This window comes from Pseudopodoces humilis, chromosome 5 (assembly GCF_049639895.1).
Source record: "Pseudopodoces humilis isolate 2021_Gansu_Grassland_sample_001 chromosome 5, ASM4963989v1, whole genome shotgun sequence".
Classification (NCBI taxonomy): domain Eukaryota; kingdom Metazoa; phylum Chordata; class Aves; order Passeriformes; family Paridae; genus Pseudopodoces; species Pseudopodoces humilis.
Genome location: NC_142204.1, coordinates 52,105,840 through 52,115,178, shown reverse-complemented (window position 1 = coordinate 52,115,178; position 9,339 = coordinate 52,105,840).

The following is a 9,339-nucleotide window of genomic DNA, read 5'->3' as shown; positions in this document are numbered from 1 at the left end:
GGAAATATTTCCTGAATGCAACAGAGCATTTGATTTGGCTTTTTAGAAGCTCCACTGAAGATGGATTTGAAAAGAAAGCCACTTTGATTAAGCCAACAGTTATTTTCTTATGATTACTGCTGTTAAAGAGAGAGAAAAAAATCCAGCTGTGATTATCACAGAGGATAACCAGCCATTGCTTAAAATGCAAAGATGCAAAATAAAATTTTCTGGGCAAATCTTCAGCGTCAGGTGAAAAGGAATCTGGTTCCTTTCACAGGAAAATCAGTATATTTTAATTTGGAGGGATTATTTCTATATCTATATGTCAATCAATCAATCAATAGATAGATGTTTAGAAGTCTACAAAATGGCAAAAAACTTACCAGAGACCCTCACTGACTTAACTAATGATATAAAAATGCATTTATAACTTTAATAATGACTTTATTATTATAATAAGAATGGAGAACTTAATTTACCTTTGTAGTTCTTTAATGGTATTAGTTTACATAATTAATAGCAAACCTGTGAACTTTGGTGTATACATTTTTGAAATCAGATTTCTCCTTTCTTGTAACATTAACTTAGTGTTAGTGACTCCTCAAATAAGGCAGAAAATCTACTTGCTCACAGGACTTTAAAACATAATATCATGTCTATTATTACTGACATTGCCAGTTACTCTCAGCCAAAATTAACATTGCTATATACTGTAGTGGTATATACTGTATTTTCTGTATGGGAGCTCAAGTTTTTGGAAACCTGAATGACTCAAGCCCTATCTTCTAACATTAACTGTTCTATAAAATATTAGATTATATTAATTAATTGTAAAGAGCAGCTTAGGCTTTGTTTCAACACCTACAGACTGATGTACAGATCAAAGGAAAAGGGGGCATGGTGATACTTCAATGAAAGTCAAAATTCCAGCAGTATTTCTGACAATGACAGACAGCTGATTTTATATCATCATCTGAGTACTGGATATACCCACCAGGAGAATTGTTTTTTTTTCCTAGTTAATTAGCTGTGGAAGACAGGAAACATATTTTTATATACATGGAAGACTAACTGAAGATGTTTCCCAGATGGAAGCTTCTCAAATTCCCTGATGTCTCTTAGTTACTGGCAACTTGTCCATTTTCCATTTTAGAATAATTTCGTGTCTTCCCACTCACAGCAAAGAACTGATCTCATTTTGACACAGATTATTAAAGATGTCATGGATGAAATCCTGGCTTTATTGAAGTCAGCAGACATTTTGCCAGTGATTTAGGCAGAGTCAGGATATTACCTGGCTGTCTATAATGCCTGGAGCTTTACAGTAAAACCAAAGTTGTTAATTTCTCCCACTAGAGATAAATCTGCTGTCCCACTCAATGGTACAGGTCTTTGAACCATACAGTAACTTTTGAGGTAAAGCCTCCCATGACAAGAGAGAGACGTACAGGTTTTTAAGGGCCATCACACAACACACCATTAGTTTGTGGAACTTAACCTTATGAAGCTTTGCTGAACTTAAGGAAACCACCGAAAATTTGAATAGTTAGTTAGTTAAAATAAAATAATTTCAGTTAAACATGAAAAGGTTGGAAGATTTTAAGTTTTCAGGTTGTGGATTACAAAGAATATTTTCAAATGTTATTTGATTGGATATTAGAAAAAAGGTTCTTCACCCAGAGGGTGTTTGGGCACTGGAACAGGCTCCCCAGGACAGTGGTCACCGCACCAGCCTGACAGAGCTCGGGAAGTGTTTGGACAATGCTCTCAGGCACGTGGTGTGACTCTTGGGGATGGTGCTGTGTGGGGCAGGAGTTGGGCTTGATGATCCTTGTGAGGCCCTTTCAATTCAGTATGTTCTGTTATTTTGTGATTATTCAGTCTCTTAAGAAGACCGCAAGGTACCCAGGACAAAACTTGCTGAGACACTGAGACAAGGCTCCCATGCCCAGGTAACTTTCAAGACTGAATACAAGTAAGTATTTCCTTCTCTCTTGCTAACACCTGTGAACCTGGCTCAGGGTACCTATTATGCTCGACATCATACAGGCAGATAACAGAGTGCTAATGTCATCTTCCAGTATAAGGACGAAAGCCTGCTTGGAATGGTCTCACGACGCATTAATCAGCACTGGAACGGCTGTGCATCCCAGCTAGCATCTCACATGTTCCATGGCCACAGTGACTGTGGTGTGTTTCAGAAGCTGCTGCTGCACATGAACAGATAAATCACCCCATTCACTCCATCTGTGCAGGCAGACAGTTGTTGCTGTGCCATATGTTCAAAGACTCTGGCTGGATTTTACTGTGCATGTCATATAAACAGCCTGTGCACATACAGTACTTCTCTGGGATGATGGGGACCTCTCCAGAAGTATTGCTCCCATGTCCTCCAAGATCCTCAATGTAGTCTATTCAGAGAATTTTCAGCTTTCTGGGATAGAAAGATGAATTTAAAAAAAAACCAAAACAATGGAATTTAACAGAAAAAGGAATCTTTTTCCAACTTCTTATGTAGTTTTGTCATGATACAATAGGCAGAGAGAAGATTGTAGCTTGAGAACATCAGTGATTGTAGTCTGCAAAACAGCAATAAAGAAGATACTCAACACTTTTATTTGCATTTACCCAGCATGTGCTAGAGATATTCTACATTACCAACTTTGTCTGAAATGGCATGAGCAGAGACAGTATTGATCCATCCCTAACCTCTGGGGTTTTTCATCCTATTGCACCTGAAGTGCCAGCAGGATCTGCCTGGTACTCACTCTATGAAGTCTCACAATCAGTGACATCCTACACCAAACTTGTCTGTCTATGTCACACTGCAAAAATTGTCACTCTGTTGAAAGCTGTTCCCTTTATTTGGGTACTGTGTGATCCTAGTTTGTGTTGCAAGGGATAACTTCATTTTATAAAGGTATTAGTTGAAAGCTACCATTCTAGGATTATGTATTTAAAAAAAAAAAAAATCTAGTGTTTTCAAGGAACAGTGAATAACTAAGTCCCTTCTTTCCCTGCACTTATCCAATTCAGTTAAGATAGGAACCAACTTTCCACGGAGTAAATAGCATTCAACTATTTCTCAGTATCTCCCAAACTGTGGAGGGAGGGTTGCTGTTCTTTTCAGTGAAGGGGCAGCATTTCAGCTAACTTACTGCTCTGACTCTGACCAATAATGAGCACAGCATTCACTTCAACGCATGGCCAGGCAGGCTCCACAAAAGCCTACAGGAAAAAAAAACAAACAAAAAACAAAGAAAGAAAGCAGCCCCAAATCTTACGAGTGATTTATGTTGGTTTAAATAGATTTATCTTGCTACAGTCCCTTGAATTCAGCCCAAGGTCTGTCACATTCACAAAGACTATGGAAAATATCACTATTACTCTCAGGGGAGAATGATGAAGGTACATCAGCTGGCGGCAAACAGAACATGTGAACGATTCTGGATAACAAATTTATCTTTCTGCCACTTAACTGTCCTAGCTTGCAAATATATACTGGTAGTATCCATCCTGAATGCTTACTCCATTATCAAAAGCAGGATGAAGTTTGCTTTGAGTAACTACTGCATTCTGACACCAATATGTATATATCTCAAAATACCTTAGTTTATTTTTCCTCTTCTGAAAGAAGAATGGGCAGCACATTGCATTGCTTACTGTTTTTGGCACAGTGCATTTCTGAGGAGAATTTCTTCAGGTTAAGTTTTACATTATAATTCTTAAATATTCAGCTTGTAAAAGAGATTAGAAAAGAAAAACAAGCAATAAAACTAGCAGTGTGCTTCATTCCTCTGTAACTGCTAAAGAATAAACACTGTGTTTTCATTCACTAACTGTCTCTATATGTAACCTCAGCTAGAGCAAACTAGTGTGAAAAATACTTTTGGTACATACATATAACCCTGTCATCCCAAGCTACGTATTTCAGCAATATCTAGGCAAGCAGTTTAATAAACACAGCAGGACACAAATGTCTCCAGGTGGCAAAGAAAAGAAATTTCTCCCAGAGACAGAAAGGAGTTCTTGGCTACATGAACTCCAAGTTATATGCATGTTAAAAGGATCATCCCCTGTTGCAAAAGAGATTGAATCAAGATTAGCAACCTGTGCAGTTAATATAAAAACCAGTCCATCAGTCTTAAACTCTTCCCAACCAAGAGCAATGCTCTAGGGAGTCAAGGAGTTGTTAGGTTTGCCAATGTCCTGTTTCAAAAGATGACAATGTATGCAGGAAAGGGACGCCTTAGTATTTGAAAGTGACTTTAAAAATAGCCTTATATCATAAGATTAAATCTTTAAAAAATAGCTTTATTTCATAATATGATCTCATAACTCTTAATGTAAAAGCAAAAAAAAAAAGCTTATTTGCTAAACACAAGGCAGCAGACACATTTGCAAAATACAAAACCACAAATGTGCAGAAATGAAAGTAAATGAGCATTTATCTGTAATAGTTCTCCCATACTTGAGTAAGGAATTTAGCAAGTTATCTAATGCTGATGGGTTTTTACCTAAACAGCCCTTCACATTATAGTGAAAAGCTCAAACTTCAGACCAAAGCTCATTAATACATTATGTCATATATTTAAATAGAAAGTGCATACTATATAGGCATGTTCACATGTCTGTATATTTGTGTACTCACGCAAGTATCTTGTTCATACATTCTGCCACTTTAGATTGAGAGCAGCTACAACAGTGAACCAACTACTTTAAAACAACCTTCAGGGTGAGCTGTTCCTGGCTTTAAGGGAAGAGGAGGTAACAAAGTGGTTTTCCTCAGTTTTCCTTCCTTTCCCTCCCTTTTGCTTCATTCTGTTCATATACAGACCCTGCTCAATAGCTTCAGAGAAATCCACCATGCATCTCGCTTCATCTTGCCAACTGCCTCTCATCCTCAGGAAGCAGCTGATAGTTCTATTCCCAGAAGGAAGGAAAAAGACCTAGGATTAATTACTCTCCAGCTAAGTGCAGAAAACAGATTTTCCATTACACATTTATCATATCACAACATTCCAAAAAGTCTGACATCTTGCACTTTAAATGGAAAGCCAGGGACTTTTTTCTAGGAAGCCAGAGTTTCATTTCAGATGCACCAGAGCAGAGACAATAGGGAGGGACTGTAAGCAGGACGTAAAGAAAGGCAACTGCATTATTTCCCAGCTGAGTTTAGGTGCAATATGGTAGGACAGAAATGAGAGCTTTACTCGTGTTTTGCTCAAGTGGATCTCCTAACTCTTTGTAAAAATCACAGCAGAATTGAGTCCTGTGGCTAATCTAAAGCCGGTGTCCTATTTTCATTAAAAGTAGGAGGAATCTTCCAGCTGATCTGCATGGACTTGGGCTGCCACGTCAGCAGCCCAGCTCTGCTTCACTGCTTCTGTCAGGTCGAAGCCTGGCAGGCAGAGGTTAACCAAGGAGGCAATAAACCAGCTCACTCCTAGCTCAGCAACTCACAGACTGCTACCTAACACATCACCAAGGCTATGACCTGCTGCAGCTGCAGTGCAGGGCTGCAGCCCATCCCAGCACCTGTGCTGTGAGATCAGCTCTGGCAGAGAAGTGGCACGAAGAGATGGGCTAAGGAGCTTTCTCAGCTGCAACAGCTTGACTCTCATCAAAAACACCTGAGTGGGGATGGAGAGAAGCCAGGAAGATGCAGCCCTGTGTGCCCCAGCAGTAACAGAGTGGCATGGGAGGAAGGGGATCCAGCAGTAAGTGAAGCAGATAAATGAACATCATTAGGGAGCAGCGCAAAAAAAGGAAGCTAGATGAAAGGGATGCAGAAAACAGCCACATAAATCTTCATCCCCTTTGTGTATCATATTATTTTGCATGGTTGTTATTTTTGTGAAGAGATATTTTTTCCTGAGGAGTAATCTGTCAGTTTTCATTAGCCCCTGGACCAGCAAACCTCAGTCAGCAATGATGACCTCCAGTTCTCCTCCCCAAAAGATGCCATTCCCACTCCAGGTTTCACACAGCATGTTTTCCTATTTGCGATGTTCGATAGTGCAGATTGGCTGCACTTGATGTGCAGGGACTTGAGCCTCAGTGTATCTGTGACTCCACTGACTTCACTGATTTATATCAGCTCAGCGTCAGACATTTAATTTTATTGCACTGAAAACTAATGGCAAAAATTTTACAGTGCCCATTATAATCCTCTGTTTAAGACCTAAAGTACAGCAATTAAATGTCATTAAAAATACCCACTAAAATTATTAATACCTTTTTTTCCATGCAGTGTGAAAATATCTCCTGCTGTTCCCTCATCTTTCAACTCATTTTAAAGAATTGGTTTATTAGTGTACAGCCTAAGTAAACTGAGAAATTCTGATGCTCAGATTTCTTGCATGTGACTTTGGAGTCTCATTTCTCTACTGTATTGCACAGTTATTTTGACAGTTATGACAGATTTAATTAGCAATCAGTTTCCCAACAGTTTGACTATTGCAGCATTATTTTGTCTGTGTTTTCCTCTTTTATGCTTAGTTCAACATAGACTGAACTGCAACTTTGAACTTTGTTTTGGTACATGTAAGGCAGTGTGACAGCTTGACTTTTTTTTAATGAAAACTAATTAATTCACACCAGTCAGAAAATTAGTAAAAAAACAAAGCCCTTATGAATGATAATCACTCCAATAAAGTCTGCCTTGTTCCTCAATTCTTTTAATTTGTTGGTTTTTGTTTATAGAAATGCATAAACCCACTCATAAAATATTTCCAGATGATGGTATTATCATAAAAGAAAAAAGGGCTTCAGTGACCTTACTATAATGTGATTTCAAAGAAATACTCCGAGCAATGAAATTGCAAATGTGTATGGGATTAATTGCTAATCTCTTTAGCAATATCTTTAAAATGTAAGTCATAAGTGTTTTCCATTCTCTTTCTGCATTCCTCTGTTTCTAAAGCACTGTATTTTCAGAGAGAATGGTCGGTGCTAGCATGATAGATCTTTCTGAGTAGTCTTTATTAAATATTGCTTTCTTGAAGCGCTAAAGGTATCATTCTACCCCCATTTACAGGCCATTCAGCTCTGCTTTTTGTGTAATTGATGCAAATGAAGCATGTAATAGTGTTTTGTCAAATGCATGAAAAACAGCTTTAGGACTTCCTGGTTATCAGAGAAATGAGAATGAAGAGAATTTGAAAAGTTAAAGAAGGTTAAGGACACACAGGGTGATTTCATTTTTCCACTGATCAAAATGCCCTCCAATTCCTCTTCTGCCTCCAAGCCTGAATGAGTTCTGCATCTGGGAAAGAATAAACCCAAGTTACCAGTACTGGCTGGAGAACAACCTGCTGGAAAGCAACTCTGCAGAGAGGGATCTGGAGGTTCTGTTGGACAGCAAACTGTCAATGCCACAGCAGTGTGTCCTTGTAGCCAAGACGGCCAGTGGAATCCCAGGGTGCGTTAGGAGCGTTGACAGACATCAAGGGAGGCAATCCCACCTCTTTACTCAGCCCTGGTGAGGCCACACCTGGAGCACAGTGTTCAAGCCTGTGCTTCTCAGGACAAGAGAAATGGAGCCCCTGGAGTGGGTCCAGCAGAGCAACAAAGATAATTGAGGGACTGGAGCATGTCTATTAAGAGGAAAGACTGAGGGAGCTGGGCCTGTTCACCCTCTAGAAGAGACAGCTGAGAGGTGGCCTCATCAGGTGCCTATAAATATCTGAAGGGAGGGTGCCAAGAGAATGGAGCCAGGCGCTTCTCAGCGGTGCTGAGCAATAGGACAAGAGGCAACGGGCAGAACCTGATGCACAGAAAGTTCCACTTGAACATGAGGAAGAACTTCTTTACTGTGTGGGTGACCAAATACCAGAACAGGCTGTGGCGTCTCCCTTACTGGAGATACTCCAGAACTGTCTGGACACAAGACAGTTGTGCTGTGTGCTCTGGGATGGCCCTGCTTGAGCAGGGAGGTTGGACCTGATGATCCACTGTGGTCACTTCCAAGCTGACCCATGCTGAGCAATACGCTAAACTTAACTAGACCATGCAGGAAACAGACCAAGGAGACTAGCAATGGTATGAATGCTGCGTAGATAAGTCATGCACATTTGCTGATGGTCATGGGCAAAACATAAAGCACTTCTGGATGTTAGGCACTTATTAAATTGTCACTGTATTAACTAAAATAGTACCCACAAACAGAGATATTTTATGTTCTATCCATTTTTTTTTTATCACTTAGTGCGTTTACAAAACAGACAGCTGCTAACCAAAACTCACAATTGTTGAAACTCACAATTCATAACATTTCAGAAGTTCAATACAGGTTGGGTCATAAACACTGAAAAAATCTCAGACTGCTGAGAAGACGGTGCAGAGCCAAAGAAATCGGGTCTGAGGTGATAAAAAAGTTAAAAGGTTAAAAAGGTTTACTGCCTGGAATATCTGGCTTCCTCACAAGCAAAGCTAACAAAATCAAATTCTCAGGTCCTGGAAACAGAAGACAGCCCTCCTGAGAATTTTTTATTAAGAGCACATTCTCCTCCATTTCATTTCATGGTAGACTTGCTTTACAGTGACAGTAACTCATCTTTCTCAAAGATGATGCAATTTTTCGAAGCAAATGAAACTTACTTTTTGACCAACCCATTTCTCCGCTCCTCAGGAGGTCCTCCAGAAAACCAGCAGATTTTTCTATACAGCACAAGGGGATAAATCAGCTGATAAATAGGTGCATGATAAAAATGGTTTCCTTCACTCAGCATGGAAGCTGAGGTTGTAGAAACATGAAAGCTGTCTTATTGTGGCAGTTGTCAGATTAACAGTCAGACCCAGAGCGCTCAGGGCATTTTCCTTCTGCTGCATACCAAGAAAATAGGCAGAGTGATAGTTTTGGGGGCTGAACTCTGGGGTGCTGAGGAATGATCCAAGATGGCACATACTGAAGGCTGTCAGATGTGGAGTGGTATTACAAGCTGAATTAAATGGCACAGTGTATAATAGATATCAAAATGGACTATCTTGATAGATTCTTTCTGGAGCACTTACAGATCTCCAGGCCTTGCAGTATTGAGCCTTGTGGAGGGTGCTGGCCAATCCCCTCAGCTGCCACATGACTATGGCAGCATCAGCTTTCTTCCCTTCACCCAGAGTTGGTGAAGACCTGCTCAGCAGCCACACCTGAAAAGGCAAGAGAGGCAGCACTGCCAGGGCCAGAAAAATGCAGCCACAGAGGTAGAGGAAAGGTTAGGAAAAGTGAGGGGCTTGGACAATGCACACAGCATTCAAGGGCTGCCATTGTCAGCTGCTTGGTTCTGCCCCAGCTCTTTGCAGAACTGAGGGCTGGTGAAGTGACTGTCCCTGATGGTAGCACACCACAAACTCATGTCC